Source organism: Chiloscyllium plagiosum, chromosome 1 (assembly GCF_004010195.1).
Source record: "Chiloscyllium plagiosum isolate BGI_BamShark_2017 chromosome 1, ASM401019v2, whole genome shotgun sequence".
Taxonomy (NCBI): Eukaryota; Metazoa; Chordata; class Chondrichthyes; order Orectolobiformes; family Hemiscylliidae; genus Chiloscyllium; species Chiloscyllium plagiosum.
In genome coordinates, this window is record NC_057710.1 from 130,428,064 (window position 1) to 130,449,788 (window position 21,725).

Genomic DNA, 21,725 nt, shown 5'->3' on the forward strand with positions numbered 1-21,725 from the left:
GTGGGAGGAAACCGGAGCACCCGGAGGAAACCCACGCAGACACGGGGAGAATGTGCAAACTCCACACAGTCAGTCGCCTGAGGCGGGAATTGAACCCGGGTCTCTGGCACTGAGGCAGCAGTGCTAACCACTGGGCCATAAGGCAACCAGTTGCTGAATTTCAGATGGTAGCAATTGACTGCCTTATAATATGGTGTTCTTCACTGGGCTGGCATAGGAATGGCAATGGGTAGTAATTCCTGTCATTGGTTTAAATAAATCAGTTGCACAGGTTTTAGCCATATGCAACTTGTGTGGAGAAAGGGCAACAGGGCTGTGCATAATCATCTGCCCAGATAGTATTTTTTGAACATCTTCATAAATATCTGGATACTGATGTTTAGCAGGCAAGACTTCAACTATGTTATAATTTCATTTTTAGTACATAATCTGTTTTGTGATTGGGATAATTCCCCTCCCTATCTCCCAACATATTCAGCCATTCAGGAAAAGATAAACTTCTAAATATTGTTGTTTGAAAAAAATTGTCTTTCAAAACATGCATATTTTCTATCATCAGGATCATAAAATATAACGTCCAGACTATAATTTTGTGTTACTTTCAATAAGGTACCTGGCCACTATTCTGTAACTGATCCTAAGATAAGACTTATTTTGTTAAGGTACATTTGAGAATGTGTGTCAAAATATACCTGAAAGCTCCTACCAATATCACAAAAGCTCCACTTCTGCAAAGAAATGATTTAAACAGTCTGATTTTAATCATACATCATTTTTGCATTGCCTGAAATCATCTTTTCTAAGCTTCAATACAAAAGAGGATTATGAAGATTTGCTTGCTTTCTGTCATTTTAATATTTCCTCCTGCTGAATCAACAGGAATCAAATGAGGCTGGTGACCATCAAACACTGTGACAAGCACTTTGAAGGTGACAGACATGCTTCAAGTGTGGCTTGGAACAAAAGATGCTTGTTTGACCAAACTGTAATAACTAATTCACTGCTATGCATATTCATTGAAGTGAATAATCTTACACCGAGTAGCACTAACCATTTAATGTTAAATGGTTAAAAATATGCAAACTGCACTTTTGACAGTATTAGGCATGTACTTATTTTTCAACACTATATTTTCTGGATTGAAAATCTAGCTGGCCTTTATCTTGAACTTTACACCACTTAAAATGCAGTGCTGTGAAAAGAGTAGCACTTTGATACTTGAAAATGCCGTAGAATTTCGGTAATTATACATAATTGTACACCCTGTTAAGAATTCTGCATTTAGGATTGCTAATTAAAAATTAAATAGTGCATTAATGTTATATTAAACACATTTATTTCCCTTTGCCTTCTTTCAACTTCACCACTGCAACTGCATTGTTCTATTACATTAAATAAAGAGAAAAAGTACTTACAAAAGTGTTTAATATAAATAATTCAAGGAAACCAGGGCATCCATTGCTGAGGCACAGTTACACTGTTTGAGAGATTCAGAGCTCTCCTTTTGTTGCAATGCTGAGATAAGTGATCAACAGCAGTTTCCAAGGTCTTCAGGAAATACCCCAAAGCATTTAAACCTTACACTTAATTATTTAGCTCACCACATTTCACACCGAAACTGCCACTTTATGCTCTCTGCTCAAACAGCTGCACACAGAAAGCCCTTAACATCCCACAACTCCAGTGATTTGACGCTTGCTAACTCAGTCACATTCTACACCGTCCCTCTTTAAGACTCACCCAGCTGGAATGATTTAGTGTTCTATTCACGATTATGTTCATTGCAACCTCTTCTTTGACACAAGGATTATAGCAGGGCACATTTTGTAGCAAAACAAGGACCACTTCATCACGAAAGAACAGCAACTGCAGTTATCTCTCCTTCACTTGAAGCAAGTCTATCGCAGCTACATGGAAGTCAGTGAAAATAGCTGTAAAACAGTATGATTGACAGAAACAGCCAATTCTCCCAGCTAATCATTGTAAAGACCTTCAAGGACTAGGAGCCATTTTGGTGTCATCCAGATAGTGGGTTGTTACACATGAATACATTTTGTTCTGAGCTAATTTAGTGTTCTACTGAATTCCACTCACAGTCAAGTGATTGATTGGAAACTCCCGAAGGATCTTCAAATGTGCCACAGTGCACTTGCGCAAGGAACTGCCATCCTTTCAGAACCAGGTTTATGACAAGCACAGGAGCAAAATATCACGTTAGTGCATACACTGAGAACTGGAGATGTCACAAGCAAGTAAACCTTTATTTTATTAGAAAAAGAACGGAATATGCATAGATAGTATATGTTCTGCATGCAGCCTTTTTCAGACCACAATTAATAAAATAGTTGGTAAAGCCAGTGGGTATCCTGTTTTGTGCTAATATTGAGGACTCAACAATCTCACACAGTAAAATCATAGTTCAGAGTTGGAAGCAGCACACATATAGTCAGTTATGATAAAGCAAAAGGACTTGCATGGGACCTAATACTTCTGACAATTGCTTTAAAAATACTGATGTCAGTTTGTGTCAGAATTCAAATCTCTGTTTGGATTTAAGCTCCTTAAACAACAGTTCCTTTGCACAATGCATCATATTTAAAACGCCAGCCTGGAAATGAAAGCTATAACACTTTTTCTACAGAGAAGAAGAAAGGTGCCTCTTAAATTTTGTTCATTGAAAATATTTGTAAGCATATGTTATGAAAGTATCAATGTAAATTCACACAGTTAAAATAGTGTGCCATGGGCAGTACTTCAACATAAGAGCAAGCAATATTCTGAGAACTTTTTAACATTTCTGCAAAGTCACACAAACTAAAAGGAGTAAGAAAGGTTTATCCAAAACTTTCAATTTGAATATGTCGATACTACATTGTGTGTGGAAATTACAGGAAATACATAAAGTTAATTTTCGGTCCTTTCACATATTGAAAATGAGGGAAACAGATGCAAAACATTCCTTTCCCTAAGATAACAATTTGCCTGTGAACTCCTAAAGTTGTATGAGATTTGCCTCCAGCAGTGTTTTTGGACCTGATGTGACAATGTTTATGTAGGGTCCCATAATATAAAGATCAGACATGGGCAAAGTAGCAAGGGAAGCATGGTGGCACAGTGGTTAGCACTGCTGCCTCACAGCACAAGGGTCCCAGGCTCGATTCCAGCCTTGTGTGGAGTTTGCATTTTCTCCCCATGACTGCATGGGTTTCCTCCGGGTGCTCCTGTCACTTCCACAGTCCAAAGATGTGCAGGTTAGATGGATTGGCCATGCTAAATTGTCCTATAGGATCCAGGGATGTGTAGGCTATGTTGATTAGACAGGGTAAATGTGGAGTTACGGGGAAAGGGTGGATCTGGGTGGGATGCCCTTCAGAGGGTTGGTGCAGACTTAAAAGGCTGAATGGCCTCTTTTGCACTGTGGGGATTCTATGGTTCTACAAAAGATTTAACAGCTATTTATTAAAGCTCCTAATGTTATACATAGTTTATTTTGGCATTGGGGTTCATATTAAGCTATTTGGTTTTAAAGAATAGCATGTTATGTTTCAAGTGGTTCCAATTAAGATGGAGTATTAGACCTTTATACCCTCAGGTCACATGCTGTGACACTGTGATAATATCATATCATGAGTTTGTTCTTTAAGATATATTGCATACTAACTGTGACTCAGAACACAACACCCTAGAACTGTACTCTGCAATTGTAACTTCACCAGAAAGTAAATATGGTCTAGGTATGAAGAGAATTTTAACTCTATTTCTGGTATACTTACAATGATGGAACTGGAACGGATGTAAAAAAAAGCCACATAAAGTTTAAGAGGAAGTTCAAAACAATATATAAAATCTAAAGCCAATCAGAAATTGGCTAGCTGAAAGAAGACAGGTGGTTGATGGGAAATAGTCAAGATTAGAGTGGTGCTGGAAAAGCACAGCAGGTCAGGCAGCATCCGAGAAGCAGGAAAATCAACGTTTCGGGCAAAAGCCCTTCATGTTCATCCTGGAGCATAGTTACTAGTGGTGTACTGCAAGGATCTGTTTTGGGTCCATTACTGTTGGTCATTTTTATAAATGACCTGGATGAGTGTGTAGAAGGATGGGTTAGTAAATTTGTGATGACACGAAGTTTGGTGGAGTTGTGGATAGTGCTGAAGGAAGTTGCAGGTTACAGAGGGGCATAGATAAATTGCAGAGCTGAGAGGTGACAAATGGAGTTTAATGTGGAAAAACGTGAGGTGATTCACTTTGGTAGGAGCAACAGAAATAAAGAGTACTGGGCTAATGGTAGGATTCTTGGCAGTGTAGATGAGCAGAGAGATCTCGGTGTCCACGTACATAGATCCCTGAAAATTGCCACCCAGGTTGATAGGGTTGTTAAGAAGGCATACAGTGAGTTAGCTTTTACTGGCAGAGTGATTGGGTTTTGGAGCCACAAGATCATGTACAAAACTCTGGTGTGGCCACATTTGAGATATAGTGTACATTCTGGTCACAGCATTATGGGAAGGATGTGGAAGCTTTGGAAAGGGTTCAGAGACTATTTATGAGGATGTTGCCAGGTATGGAGGGAAGGTCTTATGAGGAAAGGTTGAGGGACTTGATGAAGCTGTTTCATTAGAGAGAAGAAGGTTGAGAGGTGACTTAATTGAGACATATAAGATAATCTGAGGGTTAGACAGGGTGGACATCCTTTTTCCTCAGATGGTGATGGCTAGCATGAGGGGACATAGCTTTAAATTGAGGGGTGATAGATATAGGATGTCAGAGGTAGTTTCTTTACTCAGAGGGCCATGGAATGTCCTGCCTGCAACAGTAGTAGACTCACCAACTTTAGTTGAAACTTTATTGCTGGAACAGCACAGCAGGTCAGGCAGCATCCAGGGAACAGGAGATTCGACGTTTCGGGCACAGGCCCTTCCTCACCAACTTTAAGGGCATTTAAATGGTCATTGGATAAACATATGGATGAAAATGGAATAGTGTAGAATAGATGGGCTTCAGATTGGTTTCACAGGTCGACGCAACCTCGAGGGCCAAAGGGCCTCGACTGTGCTGTATTGTTCTAAGTTCCTTGAACAAAACAGGCAACACACCAATTCACGGTGACTGTCGGCACTCATAATAAAACATGCATGTTAACATAACAGGCCGACTGAAGAGAAGATAATGTGTACTGCTATTCTAAGCCTCAAAGTAGTAATATGTTTCAGGTCATTCAGAATGTCAGAGTTGCTCCTGCAACATACATTTTCTCATTCCTCTTTTAGTTTGGATTGTGATGCTAGATGTTACATTTTCCTTCATTTACATGGCTGACCTGTTCTTACATTGACTATTGGAGGCTGAATTTATTGGTTGGGAGTCAGTTTGGCTGTTTATGAATGTACAATCTTGGCCATCAAACAGTGGGGTTTGAATTCAGAGTTTCTGACTCAGAGATAAGAACACTAACCATTACACCACAAGGTCTCCTCATTTCAAATCTTATACATCCACCTAAATAAAATTATTTAAATTATTTTAAAACATTTTTATTCTTCAATCTTCAAATTCAGCTTTAATGTATAGAAATGAAATGTCAAATTATTGCTTTTGCTCAAAATAAGTATACCCATCTTTGCAGTGATTGAAATCTAAACATGGTCAATCGATTACTTTGTTTGTATTAATTTCTCTTTCATATAAATTTTAAAAATGAATGAAAGAATATGAATGAAACATAGGTGAAAAGTAACTTCAAAGATACTTTAATATCAATAATTCATCATGTACTGTACGCACAGGAAAAAAAAATCTCAAAATTGTCAGTGTGAAGAACTAAAATTCTGTACCATGGAAGCTTCTGGAAGATCAAAAACAAATTGTGCAGATGCTAATAAAATTGAATACTAATATTGAAGTTTCTAAGTTATAATATAAAATGATGGCATGCCAATAGGACAAACATCTTCCCTTGAAGTATAACTTTCAATTCAAAGAGTACCTAAAATATAATTCATGCCCATAAAATTCAGATAAATGTGGAAATAATGAATTGATGATAGTTTGGCTAAAAGTGTTACGAAGTGTATAAATCTGTGCCAGACCAGTTATCAGAAATAGTGCATGTGAGACAGCAGAGTTTCAGCACTGACTTCTGTCAATTTTGTATTTATCTTCTTTGTAAGGATAGGAGGTTGAAGGACCATAAAACAAGCAAGGCAATAAGTTAATATTATATGTTAGAATCACCATCAGCGTACTAAACAATGTTTACTTGTTATGAACTTTTGGCATAACAGCCTCGGTGGTACCGAACAGCCTTCATGCAAAACAACTTTGACTGATAACTTCTGTTATGTCTTCAGTCCAATGTAAACATGCAAGTGTTTTGACGCCACAGGCTCAACCTTGAGGCGATAATAACTTTAATCTCTGTGCTATAAACAGATTCAAGCTGGATGTTTCCTCAATGTGCAGCAAGCAAATTGTACATATGTTCTTTATAAATCAGTTTTACAATTTTGACACACATAGCACTGAAGAAATCTTTCCTTTGAGTATTTGTTTTTGGAAATAAACTTAGAAGTGGAAGAATCTGGGACCAGAGGGCATAATCACAGAATAAGTGGTCGCATGTTTAAAATGGAGATGACGAGGAATTTCTTCTCTCAGATGTCAGAGAATCTGTGGAATTCTTTACCATGGAATGTTGTGGAGGCTTCGGTCATTGGGTATATTCATGTTTGTGATAGACAGATTTTTAATCAGTAAGGGAATCAAGGGTAACGTGAAACAGGCAGTAAAGTGGAAACAAGGATTATCAGATCAGTCCTGATCTCATTGAATGGTGGAACAGACTCAATGGGCTGAATGGCCTACTTCATGGCCATTTTTAGAATACTGTGTACAACTCTAGTCACCTTTCTACAGGAAGGATGTTGTTAAACTTGAGATGGTGCAGAAAGATTTACAGAGGATGCTCAAATATCTCGTATTCGATTATTCAAATTATGGATTATCTGGCAAGATCAAAAGGTCCTGATGCTTGACTAAACTATGTTATCTGGCATCTGATTATCCGGCATTCAATTAACTGCACGACATACTCCCCCGTCCGCGTCCTTCGGATAATCGAGGTTCCTCTGTACAAGGATGGTGTTGGGACTGGAAGGTTTTGGGAAAGGCTGAATAGGGAGGGTTTCTTTTTCCTCTGATGTGTTGGAGGCTGAGGGGTGACCTAAAAGAGGTTTATAAAATCCTGAGGGGCATGGATAGAGTCTTTTCCATGGAGTGGAGAAGCCCAAAACTAGACAGCATAGGTTTAAGGTAAGAAGGGAAAGCTTTAAAAAGGGTGCAAGGGGCTAAATTTTTCATGTATAGGTTGGTTTGTATATGGAACAAACTGTCAGAGGAAGTGGTGGAGGCTGATTTAATTACAGCATTTAAAAAGCACCTGGATGGGTATATGAATAGGAAGGGTTCAGAGGGATATGGGTCAAATGCTGACAAATAGGACTAGGACAGGTGGAGATGTCTGTTCAGCACGGATGAGGTCGACAATGTTGTATGACTCTATGGCTATAAGTGAAAGGGAAGACTTCCTGCTCTGTGGTTACCCAGGTTTATCAGATTTCTTGAGCTCAGTGAATAACAGAAAGCTGGGTGAAGCTAGTATGCTGTCTGTAAAGAAAAACAAATTTTCATTCTAGTATACTAAAATCTCTGTGACGTCACCACAGCATCTTTGAACTCACTTCATTTTCTGTCTGCTTCACAAAACTTTATAAACGTGTGGTCTAAAGAGCATTCTCAGTAACATTACCTTCCCTTTTAAGTTCTGATTATTACTTTTGACATTAATTTACATAACAATAAAGAACTTTGAACTAAAAGGAGATAATAACAAGAAATCGAGTTATATACATATCTCCCAGAATGTGAACGACTGTAGCTTTAATTGCAATAGAATCACATAAATACATCACTGGTCTCGAGAATTAAAGATCTCTGAAAGAAACATTTACACATAAACTTTCAAATCAAAAATCAAATTCCAAAAGATGGGAAAAATAAATAAAGCAACAAATCCCATTTGAAAAATCAATCTTCAGTCCTATCTTTATCCATTATTTGCCCTGAGCAACAGTGATGTACAGGACTATAATCTTGAACCACTACAGTAAGTTGTTACATTTAATTCAGTACATTTATGAGCTGATACTGGAGTATGATCAGAATATGACCATAAAGGCTGGTGGAGTATCAAAACACAAAAACACCTGGTCCACTCACGTCCACCAGGAAATTGCATTTTTACCTTTTTGAGTTATGCTCCAGTCTCATGCTATAATATTGACTCTTTACATAAACAGCACACCTGGGTTTGCGCATTAAGTATGATTTTACCAATTCTGCCTAAATTCCAAGAGCACACACACATACCTCTCTCTCTATAACGAAAAATAAATTTAAATTATACACATTTTGAGCTATGCCCCCTCCCAACTCCAGTTAGAAGCTGACTTTTAGAGCAAAAAGCAACTTTGTGGATTGCAAAATCCTCTGCACACTTGGTAACAGGAAAAACAACATTCTGGAGTAATATGGTCTGTAGAATATCTCTTTGTAAAGAAAAACCTTCAAGACCCAATAGTGAATACAAAATTCTTTGCTTTGAAATATAATCAATTTCCTCTCTTTGGTGAGGAATTATTGCTACCATTTTCCATGTTCTGCTTTATTAATTAAACAAAAAATTATCATTGAAGCTATGGGCAACAGTATTACAGTTTATCAAAAGTTTGATATAGAATACAACCTATCATGAACATTACCAGATTAAGGTAGCAAAGCTGGATGGTTCTCAGAATGTCAATGAGATCATGATACATAACTAATTTGTGCGTGTTCATTCTGATGTCAGAATCATAGCGGGAGACGGGGCAGTCAGGACATGCAATGGGCTAAAATTGACAAAGTGCACAAAATGAAATGGCTTGCTGGACTTAAAGTTGATAAGTCTCCAGGAGGGCTGTGTAAAAGGCACTGATCGAGGTCAGGGGAGAAATTATTGAGACACTGACCATAATCTTCTTGTTTTCCTGTTGGATTGCGGACTGCTGTACGTTTGTTCAAAATAATATGTCAAGATGCGACGAGTAACTATATACCAGTCAGTTTAGCCTTGGTGGTTGAAAACCTTTTCAAAATGAAAACCAAGGACACTTTAGCATTCACTTGGACAAATATGGATTGATTACGCAAAGCTGGACTAGACTGTCTCTCGGATGAAATGTATTTAACAAATTCAATTGAGATTTTATTGTGGTTTTGGTTAGCTGACTGAGTTGATTGAAGAGGGTAATGCATGCAGTTTGGCATAAGTGGACATTGAAATGGTATTTGTTAAGATGCAACCCAACAGCCTTGTCAGCAAAACTAAAGCTGACAGAATAAGTGGAATAACGGTAGTGTGGAAATGAAGTTTGTGGTGTGACAGGAAACAGAGAATAATGATGAATATTGGTTTTTTTATGGACTAGACAAAGATATAAATTGGGATTATCCAAATATTGGCACGAGGAAGATTATTTTTCTTGAAATATATCAATGGCTTAGTCCTGGATTTCCACCAATGAGTCAAGTGCCCAAAGTTATGAGAAATCCAGGGTGTGAGAGACTGGCTAGTAAAAATGTCTGCCTGAGCATCATATTTTCAGTCAGTCGGAGCAGGCTACATTGGAAGTTAGGTTGGATGACTTGGGACTGAGAGTGAAGGATTCTGGATGTAGAAGCAGCTGGGCAGATAGCCGACTTCCTTACACTGACACTGTGCTGAAGTATCAGAGAAAACATAAAGTGAACCTCCAACTCTCACCCCTCATACCCCCTCCGTGCCTCTTCACACTGTCTGTGCCCCTTCCATACCAATACATGCTACTTCATGCATGTCGAAACACCCCTCAAACTATCCATGTCAGAATATGGCCTTGCAACCACCCACCATGATCCCTGAAATCCTCCATGTCAACGTCTTCCCAAAACCCCCTCCCATGTACTATACCTATACGGGCCATATGCCATAATAGCACCAGCTCATGATATCCCATGCCTCCTCTCACCTTCCCGCAGCCCCCCCACCCCCACTCCAAAACTGCCCTTTGTTCTAGCTCCTAACTTGTCTACTAACTTGGAATCTGCTGTAGGCAGCCCTCATGGCATAAGAAGAGTTGAAATAAAATAAATCTCTATGCAAACCATTCCAAGCTTATATGTTGCAAATAGCACAATATTGAAAACAAAATTCAAAAGACCCATTTACTAAATTTAATGTAATTTACATGATGTCGCTGAAAGGAACATTTAATCTAAGTGCACACCCATATATTAAGTCGATCCAAACCAAGTTGCTAGTCATTTGCCACATGTAGCAAGGTCATGGTTGGAAAAGAAATCAAAATGCATCGTTTGTAATTAACTGAATACATGCCAGCAATATTCTGAACTTGCAGTCTAGGTCCCTTCAAGATCACAAACTGTAGAAAGCAATTAGGAGCCTGAAATGTCACAAAGAAGGCAGGGATATGACAGCACTGCACCTGAGTTTCTGAAACAACTCTGCTTCCATGCTCTATAGAACCATGATCAACTCAAGCTTGCTCCCGAAGGTGTAGCCTATGGCAAAAAACATTGCTATTCCAAATCCTGGAAAAGATCTTGCACTGGTGTTCTGCTGTTAACTGCTGTCACTACTTTCTGTGCACATCTTTGAGCATTGTACCCTGCAATGTACATCAGTAGAGACTATCCAGTGTGCCTCCGACCTTAGACAGATCAATTTCTGAAACACAACTCCTCAATGAAAGTTTAAAGTCCACTTTGGATAAGGAGGTGTGCACGGAGAAGACCAGCCAACATACTATCACAGGGCTCAGTGCTACTCCCAAAGCTGTTTAACATATATACTAACAACTTGCCAACAACCACAAGCCCATCAATGCAAATGACATCTGGTGTGCCATGAAGCTTCATTCTGCGGTTATCTGGAGCACATTTTTTATGAAGACCTTGCAAAGTTGATGGACTTCTGCAGAATACAGTATCTCAGACTGAATCCTTCTAAAACCAGTGCTGAATATATTTCACCTCAAAGAACTGCATATGTATTTGGATGGTCAGAGACTAAAACATGTTTCCACTTCAACATATTTGGAAATGAACATTAGATAGGTATTTGTCCTTCTGGCAACATCTGAAATAAATGGAACACACACACACACACACACACACACACACACACACACACACACACACACACACACACACACACACACACAACACACACACACACACACACACACACACACACACACACACACACACACACACACACACACACACACACACACACACACACCTTGATTTCCTACCCTTGCAAAGATCACTCCCCCTCACTTCCAGACTGACAGAAGCTGGTTGAAACCACCTGTGCTAATGAGATGTTTCAATCTTGCTGAGCTAGATCTACCAAGTGACTTCCTCTGGATCAGGAATGAGAAACATGGGAAGTTACAGCAAGTCATTTGTGACAAACCTTATTTGTCGAATGACCAGCTTTGAACCATCACTGTAAGAATAATCCTGCAAAATAGGTATTGGACAAAGCATGGCCCTTGTGCAGCCAACTCCTCCTACTAAGGCTTGAGTCTAAACCCCTGGACATTGTTGGAGAGACAGAAACACTGCTGAAAATACAGAGGAATATCCCCTCTATTGATTAATTGGTAGACTAATCACCTTAAACTCTGTAAATTAAGAGGTGACTGCTTAGCTCCATGAATGTATGTTCACTAAATAAGTAATAAAATAGGAATTAATTTCTAGACCCATTTAATGAGTTGATAACCACTTGAAGCTGTCAATCAAACAATCAAATGCCAAGCACCATACTATGATAAAAGATGGTTCAACCATCAGTCATGCAGCAGTAATGCTATCATTGAATGCCTCAGGCTTATGTCAACACTCAGAGGGAACTGTCTTGACAGGTTGACAGATCTCACTGACACTTACATATATAATTTGGATTGGTCCACTTGACAGATTCTATTGAAAGTTTTCAGAGGTTTCCTTGATAATTGCTTCAGACATTTCTGACAGATGATTTTGACAGGTCTGTTAACATTTTCAATGAGTTTGCTGGCTAATGAGTTTATGCACTTTTATACATGTTAATGTCTACTTTTAAGCTTTGCAAGGGACAGCTTTTACTCTCCCTCAGTCCACCCCATCTACTCATCCACCAAAGAGCACCTAAACTCTCAAAAACCTCACCTAACTTTCCCCAGAGGCACTCCAGGACCATATCAACAGACCGACCATGTCTCTCAAAAGGAATTAGGCAAAAGTGAGGACTGCAAATGCTGGAAATCAGAGTGGTGCTGGAAAAGCACAGCCAGTCAGGAAGCATCCGAGGAGCGGGAAAATCGATGTTTTGGGCAAAAGCCCTTCATCAGGAATGAGGAAGGGCTTTTGCCCGAAATGTCAATTTTCCTGCTCCTTGGATGCTGCCTGGCTGGCTCTCAAAAGGGATTCCCTAGACATCCAAAAGAAATTCACAAAGCGAATTTGTGAATTCACTTCCTTTTGCCATGTTTAATCTACACACATTGGGTTTTACTCTCCTGCACTGTCAAGATTACACAGGAGTGGAGGCAGCTGAAGATTTAAATGGGCAGTGTTCTCTGTGAATACTGTATATGCAAATGCCACAAAAATGGGAGTTGGCATGTTCAGGGGCAGGTCTTGTGATTCTCTGCCAATTCCACTTTTTTTTAAAACAAATTAAAGCCTTATCTTTAGTGTGTAGAGAACAAGTTAACAACCACCTGATGAAGGAGCAGCACTCAGGAAGCTAGTACTTCCAAATAAACCTACTGGACTATAACCTGGTGATGTGTGGTTTTTAAGTTTAAAATTGTTGATGACAGCAAGATGAAATTGACAGACATCAAAAATGGCTCGTGAAATGCAAGAAAGAATCAGCACAGGATTCACAGTCCAGTGGCTAGCTCATGCTCTTTATTTGCTGAAGAGGCATTCTTAGGTTTTACACAATAGCTTACAGGTTGACAGTGCAATAGATCAGTGCCAATTGAAGGCACCGTGACTGCTGGCAGGATAGCAGATACTGAGAGTATGTGGCACATGGTGAAAGCTTAGCTTGTCTCTTCCAGAGTTCTGCTAAGGTCCGTTGCACACAGTCATAGCAGTTACCATCCTCAGTGGCCTGAAGCATAACAGGGAAATGAGCATAGAGAAGAACAAATTCATCAAAGAAGGAAGAGGGAAACAAGAAGATGTCTCATCAGGAGGTTATATAAGCAGGGTTTCAGGGACTGATACTCCAATTGCACATTGATTTACATGCTGGTCCACCCAAAGCTTAAGGATGTGGAAAATCTCAGACAAAACACAGTACTACAGCCACAAAGAGTGAGGATGTTGGTAACTACATAAAGTATTCCTCACAAAAAGGCCTTGAAAAATACTTTTTTTTTTACTGTTTATTTCCAAGCCAATTATCTTGCAAAGCACAAAATAAATAAATGTAAGAAGAGTACTTCATGTTCTCAGTTATTCCTTATATTGCCTCAAAGAGCAAGGTTCCCTAATGGCAAACTGGAAACACAAACTACAGATGTGTAAAGTAAGCTTCTTAACTCCTACTCTACTGGGTGGAATTATTTTAATCAAAAATGATTACTGCAACAGCTCGCACTGATGGATCAAATTATATGATACATTGGCGTGGGAGTGTTTTTCTCTTGAGGTTTCCATCGCTAACCCTGAGGTAAATCTGGTCTGCTGCAATGAAAATAGCTCTGCAGAGTTCTGTAACATGCAACAATAAGGACCAAAATAACACAGTGCCAACACTGATTGGGAGATACAGCCCCTCCTAACCATCAAGCAGTACAAATTGAAAATTGAAAGAATTGGTAAATATTGCAAGGATTTAGACCCTTTGGGAATATCAGTGATCATTTCAGCACAAATGTTACAATCATTTCTAGAGATATCATCCTCCAACACCTGCACCTTGCAATTCTCTTCGTAGTAAGGTCATGTTATAGATATTTGGTTACCTGGGTCAAGGGATCCCTCCTAGCCAAAAATAACTGATCAGGGTATCTATTACACTGCTTCTTTCCAGCCTTTAATCCATCAATACTAATGCTATTACTAATATAACCCTTTCCATTGTTAATAGAATGTCAAGTTCTTCAAGTTAAGTATAATTTTCTTTCAAGTTTTTGTGCATGCATGCCTGCTTGACCTACAGCATAATATTCGCCACAACGGAATACTTACTGTCAATGGTATTTTCTGATGCAATCTCACCTTCTAATTAATCAATTTAGAAAGTATTGACATCTTTGGTCTCTTCAGTCCCAAACTGTGCTAACTCACAGAGCCTGCTGTGACTCAGTTGCTATCACTATCACATCTGAGTGAACAGATTGTTGGATAATGTTGTAATACATTAACATGGGTGTAAACTCTCAGCTGACACTCCAGTGCAGTACTGAGAGTGTGCTGCACTGTTAGAGATGATGTATTTTAGGTGAAATACTAGCCCCCATGTATCCACCTGTGTCTGAGATGAATGTGAAAGATCCTTTTTTTTAAAAATATAGAATTCTCAAAGTGTGGAAACAAGCCATTCGGCCCAGTAAGTCCATACCAACCCTTTGAAGAGCTGCACACCTAGACCCATCCCCCTACCCTATCTCGGTAACCCTGCATTTCCCATTGCTAAAACACATATCCTACACAATCCTGAACATAATGGGTAATTTAGCAGAGCCAATCCATCTTATGTTGCTTTATGTGTTACCATCTGTCAGTATACCTTTAAGAGACAGGCGTGATAAAAACTCCAGTCATCATAGCATGCTACTTGAGGATATAAAACTCAGATTCTGATCACTTGAAGCATGAGATTCTAGTGGAAGCAGAATGTTCTGATGTGACATAACAATGAAATATTAAAACATATATGAGCTTGAGGATTTTAGTGTCTATAAATAATAGCTACTTGTTGGCTTTTTCAATACCACAATATCCATACCTGGTTTATCTTAATGGAGGTAACTTAAGAATTGCCACATCAGGCAAACTCACATCAGCATGTAGACAATTCAACTTGTTAGCAGCTTCTTAAGATAAATAGAAGGAGGTTGACTGGGGTTTGCCAGTTCCCATGTTCCCATAGGTGGGGAAGGGAGAGGAGACACCTGTTCAACTGCTAGTTTCTGCAAGCAGCAGATAACTTAAGCATTGCTGCATCAGATAAAACATCAGGCAAATGCACACCACATGATATTTTTCAAAAAAAGATTTGGGAGTTCTCTTAGTATTTTGGACAATGCTTGGTTTTAGAACATAGAACATAGGAAAAATACAGCGCAGTACAGGCCCTTTGGCCCTCGATGTTGCGCCGATCCAAGCCCACCTAACCTACACTAGCCCACTATCCTCCATATGCCTATCCAATGCCCGCTTAAATGCCCATAAAGAGGGAGAGTCCACCACTGCTACTGGCAGGGCATTCCATGAACTCACGACTCGCCGAGTAAAGAATCTACCCCTAACATCTGTCCTATACCTACCACCCCTTAATTTAAAGCTATGCCCCCGAATAGCTGACTCCATACGTGGAAAAAGGTTCTCACGGCCAACCCTATCTAAACCCCTAATCATCTTGTACACCTCGAGAACTCAATTCCTCTACCAATAAAAGCCAGTACGCCATATGCCTTCCTCACCGCACTATTTACTTGGGTGGCAACTTTCAGAGATCTGTGTACATGGACACCAAGATCCCTCTGCTCATCCACACTACCAAGTATCCGACCATTAGCCCAGTACCCCATCTTTTTGTTATTCTTCCCAAAGTGAATCACCTCGCACTTAGCTACATTGTATTCCATCTGCCACCTTTCTGCCCAGCTCTGCAGCTTCTCTATATCCTGCTGTAACCTGCCACATGCTTCCTCACTGTCAACAACTCCTCCGATTTTCGTATCATCCGCAAACTTGCTCACCCAATCTTCTAACCCCTCTTCCAGGTCATTTATAAAAATGACAAACAGCAATGGTCCCAAAACAGATCCTTGCGGAACACCGCTAGTGACGGCACTCCATGAAGAAACTTTGCCATCAACTACTACCCTCTGTCTTCTTCCATCCAGCCAATTCCTAATCCAAACCTCTAACTCACCCTCAATGCCATATCTCCGTATTTTCTGCAGTAGCCTACCATGGGGAACCTTATCGAACGCCTTACTAAAATCCATATATACCACATCTACCGCTTTCCCCTCATCAACCTCCTTTGTCACCTTTTCAAAGAATTCAATAAGGTTTGTGAGGCACGACCTGCCCTTCACAAAATCATGCTGACTATCCTTGATCACATTATTCCTATCCAGATGTTCATAAATCCTATCCCTTACAATTCTCTCTAAGACTTTGCCCACAACAGAAGTGAGACTCACCGGCCTATAGTTACTAGGGTTATCCCTACTCCCCTTCTTGAACAAGGGAACCACATTTGCTATCCTCCAGTCTTCTGGCACTATTCCTGTAGACAACGAGGACATAAAAATCATAAAACGAGGACATAAAAAATTTTGAACCAAAATCACTAAAAACAGATGACCTGCAAATGATCCCATTGTAGTTTAGTGCCCCCTGCTGTGCACAAATTCACTGTCATGTTTTCTCACGTTAAATACCGCCAACACTTCAAAACTACTTCACTGCCTGGTTCCCTGGCTTCACCATTCACAGTCTTGCACATTCTAAGGTCACAAAAGGCACCATATAAATTTTGTCAGCTTGTGAAAAACTTTTATCTCTCAGGTTTCTTGGGAACCTTCGATCTTTATTATTTGATTTTAGTTTTTGCAGGTGAAATAGGGAAAATAGTGTAAATATTTTTAGGAGGAAGCACTTGCTCTTCCAGTCTAAAAGCAATAAAACAGTACAATACTCTGCCTTGCAAGATACGTTAACATTCTCCTTACTAATGTTTTAATTAATGGAGTTTTCATTTCATTAATCATTTAGCAATGAACTCTTTTCAATCTTCCTGTGGGTCAATGTTCATGCCGATGCTGTTTGCTATGAGCACATTAGATAGCAGACCAATAAAGAAATCAGAAATAACTATTAAGCATTTTTTGAGATGCAGGTCCTGAGAATCAGCAACAGCTGACAATACTACAGCTATTTACTTATTCCAAAGATAAAGGATACGGCCATAGGCCCCAATGCCTTCCTATAGAGCTGGATTTTCTCAGAGTTATGGAGACTTAGCTGACCTTTTAAAAATAGCAGGGAGAACCCAGATTTAGAAGTGAAGCTCCCACATCAGATAGAATCTTTTTTGCAGGTGGGGGGGGAAGAGCACAGGGTGTGATTCACGTAGGAGAAAAGTACACGCCATTTCACTGTTGTAAGAACTTGAACGCAACATGCAAGTAACCAATTTACGGAGGAGATGTAAAGGCTCATGAAGGAAGGGTAAGGCCTGTACAACTGTCAAGCCATGGAGTTATTTAAATCCTCAGCTATTTAAATCCCCAGACTTACTGTAACAACAAGACCAATCTGTGAAATTACTTAAATCCCCAAGACTTCAAAAATTAAAAATTAGGTCTGTCAGGTACTTTCCCCCCCCAGGGCAGGAAATTTCCAGAGGGAGAAAGCAAGGACTGCAGATGCTTGAGATCAGAGTCGAGAGTGTGGTGCTGGAAAAGCACAGCAAGTCAGGCAGCATCCAGGGAGCAGAAGAATTGATGTTTCAAGAATAAGCTCTTCATCAGGCATGGGCAGGGGGGTTCAAGGGGGCTGAGAGATAAATAGGAGGGGTGGGGGCTGGTGGGAAGGTAGCTGGGAATGCTATATGTAGTAACAAATTGGGGGTGATGGTGATAGGTCAGAGTTGAGGGTGAAGCAGATAGGGAAGGAAGATGGACAGGTAGGGGAGTGCAGATTTGGAAGGTTGGATCTGGGATAAGGTGGGGATAGGGGAGATGAGGAAACTGGTGGAATCGACATTGATCCCATGTGGTTGGAAAGTCTTAAGGTGGAAGATGAGGTGTTCTTCCTCCAAGCGTTGGGTGGATAGGATTTGGCGGTGGAAGAGGCTCAGGACTTGCATGTCCTTGGCAGAGTGGGAGGGGGAGTTGAAGTTTTTGGCCACAGGGCGGTGGGGTTGATTGGTGCGTGTCCCGGAGATGTTCCGTGAAATGTTCCGCAAGTTGGCGCCCTGTCTCCCCAATGTAGAGGAGACCACACTTGAATGAATCCATCTTGGGAGTGAAAATCCAGTTAAAATGTATCAAGAATACTACAGGCGAAAGTGAGGACTGCAGATGCTGGAGATCAGAGTCAAGAGTATGTTGCTGGAAAAGTACAGCAGGTCAGGCAGCCTCCGAGAGCAGAACAGTCAACATTTCGGGCAAAAGCCCTATACTGCTCATTAACCTCAACTGATAAAGTAGATTGCATCTGGATTATGTAACATTTCTTGTTGTTTGTGAGAGGGAAAAAGAAACTGGAGCACCTTTAAGACAGTTTAACTATAGAAATCAGTCTACAATCTTAGGTTAAGTTTTGCCAACTGTGTACATCCTGTGCTGACAAAATCAAAAAGGTACGTATACTGGAATATATCTTGTTTACATTAATCATACACAAAAACTGTTTTAAAGTATCTTTTTTAACTGTGTATTTTCTTGAACAGAAGAACCAAGAGGTATAACTAAAGAAATGGGTCAAATGGCCTAGCTATGAAATCACATTGCAGCTAACTTAGAGGGAAATCACTTGCATAAGAGTTCAATGTACTGGGTGACATATACAAGCTTATCCGTGTTTACAAAATACCATTAACTTTACTGTATTGGATTTTATTGTACGTGTTCAAGGTAAGCTGAAAGCATGGAGTTGAAAGGCTCAAATTTCACTTCAAGGGTTTAACAAAACTGAGTAGATTCTATATTGCTGGACGTTCCAAGTTTAGCAGTCATGAACCCAAGCCCCTCTCCGGCATCACAATGGAAGTAAAATATCCTGTTGTACTTTTAAAGAAGAACAATGGAAGTTTAGTCAGTGTCGTGGTCCATTTTATTCTTCAACCAATGACACTGAAAACTGGTCTCATTCTGATTTGTGAAAGATTGGATACCACATTACCCCACATTACAATAATTTGTGTACTTCAATAATATCAGTCATCAAATCCATTTTTTAGTTGCTCTTCACATGATTGTGTGGTTATCATGGACTTATCGAGCCTGCAGTTTAATCTATGGAAAATATAATGCACTGTGGTTATATTTTTCTTGACAGGTGATTAACTTCTCCTTGATCAGTTATTCATGGCCTATTCATGATGACATGTACAATGTTAATTCTTTACAATTTTTCCAGCAGTTAAAAATCGGATATCAATGGTAAAATGTTTACGAATTTAGTTATAGATTAGCAATATTTTTGCTAAACTAATTAAGCAGAGAAATTGGAAAGCAACAAATTAAAGTCCCACAGGTAATGCAATTTTAACAGATAACCAATCCCTAGAAACCACAGGATAGCAAATGTTGCACCTCAGTCACAATCAATCCAATGAATCTCAGCCACAGAACTCTCATCTCCTTTTCCATAACTCAGTTAACCTGTTTGTTAACGTATTATGTTCTTAATGAATGGGATGTCACCTATACCCTCTGAAGTTCCCACTTCTACGCAGTAAAGGACATCTAGCATTCCCCATTAAATTCTCAATTTACTCTACATACTTGCCTCAACAATGTCAATACTTAATTCATGCAGATCGCTAATATCACTTCTAGTCCGGGAATTAGTAGTCACATGCCATTTTAAAACCCATTGCTTCAGTTTGGATGAGCAGTCACATCGGACTCAACACATTAACTTTGTCTGTCTGTCTGTGTCTCTCTCTCTCTCTTTCCATGGATGTGGCCAGATCTGGTGAGTTTCTCCAGCACTTTCTGTTTCATTTCAATTGTTGACTATCCATTTCTCAACTAAAAGTTGTGATTTTCATCCAGGACCTAGATTTGGAAAGTAACACTCTTATATGATGGGCAGGAGGCTGCTTAAAACGTAGATCACATAGCAGTTTCTTAATGTGATTGCTTTAGGATTAAAAGTTACACATCATCTTGAAAGTGCCAGCTAATGGCCTTTAAAGGAACTGCAGGAAAATGCTTTCAAATCCATGGAGCTCTCAATTCTTACATATGTACACACAGTGAAGGAGGCGTTTGGTATGCTTTCTTTTATTGGTCAGAGTATTGAGTACAGGAGTTGGAGGTAATGTTGCAGCTGTACAGGACATTGGTTAGGCCACTGTTGGAATATGGCGTGCAATTCTGGTCTCCTTCCTATCGAAAAGATGTTGTGAAACTTGAATGGGTTCAGAAAAGATTTACAGGGATGCTGCCAGGGTTGGAGGATTTGAGCTACAGGGAGAGGTTGAAAGGCTAGAGCTGTTTTCCCTGGAGCGTCGGAGGCTGAGGGGTGACCTTCTAGAGGTTTATAAAATCATAAGGGGCATGGATAGAATAAATAGACAAAGTCTTTTCCCAGGGGTGGGGGAGCCTAGAACTACAGGGCATAGGTTTAGGGTGAGCGGGAAAAGATATTAAAGAGACCTACGGGGCAACTTTTTCACACAGCGGGTGGTACGTGTATGGAATGAGCTGCCACAGGAAGTGGTGGAGGCTAGTACAATTGCAACATTTAAAAGGCATCTGGATGGGTATATGAATAGATAGGGTTTGGAGGGATATGGGCCCAGTGCTGGCGAGTGGGACTAGAGTGGGTTAGGATATCTGGTCGGCATGGATGGGTTGGACTGAAGTGTCTGTACATCTCTATGACTCTAAACAGGTCCAAGCAAGCAATTTGTCCCCTTGAGCTGACTCCCCCATTTACTCAGATCAGTCTAACTCAGCCTTAAAAACATACAATGATCCAGCCTCTTCTGGGGAACAAAACATCCACAGACAAATGACTGTCTCAGAGAAAGACAGGAGACCTCTTATTTTTAAAATATGTTCTCTAAGTACTAGTCTGTCTCATAGCGGAAACCTCCTCTCAGCATCCACCCCATCAAATTCCCTCAGGATAATACATGTTTGAATGAGATTGTCTCTCAATCTTCTCAAATGGATAGAGGCCAAGTCAGTCCAGCGTTTCTACACAATAAACTTCCCTCAACCTGGGAATCAGTTGAATAAACCTTCTATGAATTGCTTCTTAGATCATTTCTTAAGTAGGGTGACCAAAACAGCATGCATTACTCCAGATGTCACCAACATCTTGTATACCTGGAGAAAACGTCCCTAATTTTATATTCCATTGCTTTAGAATTAACAATAACATTCAATTTGCCTTCTAAATCACTGTACTTGCATACCAATTTTGTGGTTCATGTATCAGGGTACCAGAAAATGTTCTGCAATCTCCCCCATTTCTCCCATATTACACTCTATCTGCTAAACTCTGCCCGTTCACATAACCTAGCTACATACTTTTGCCTTATGTTCTGTCCTCAATGTACCTATCTTTGTATCATCAGCAAATTTATCAACCACACATTCATTCCCTTCATCCAATTCGGTGCTGTATATCGTAAATAA

General features: G+C 39.8%; 1 protein-coding gene across 13 annotated transcripts in view; it reads right to left on the reverse strand.

Moving 5' to 3' along the window:
- LOC122553234 (bifunctional heparan sulfate N-deacetylase/N-sulfotransferase 4-like) overlaps positions 1 to 21,725 on the reverse strand; it is an 879,937-nt gene that overhangs the window by 256,163 nt on the left and 602,049 nt on the right. Inside the window, exon 1 of one of the 13 annotated variants that reach the window (XM_043696873.1) lies at positions 1,741 to 1,983. The exons of 11 other annotated variants lie outside the window; for them this stretch is intronic. The gene's annotated coding sequence lies outside the window, so the exon portion shown is untranslated. Of the gene's footprint in view, positions 1 to 1,415; positions 1,591 to 1,740; positions 1,984 to 21,725 lie in introns of those variants that run through there. One more of the 13 variants, XM_043696871.1, reaches the window with a different exon arrangement.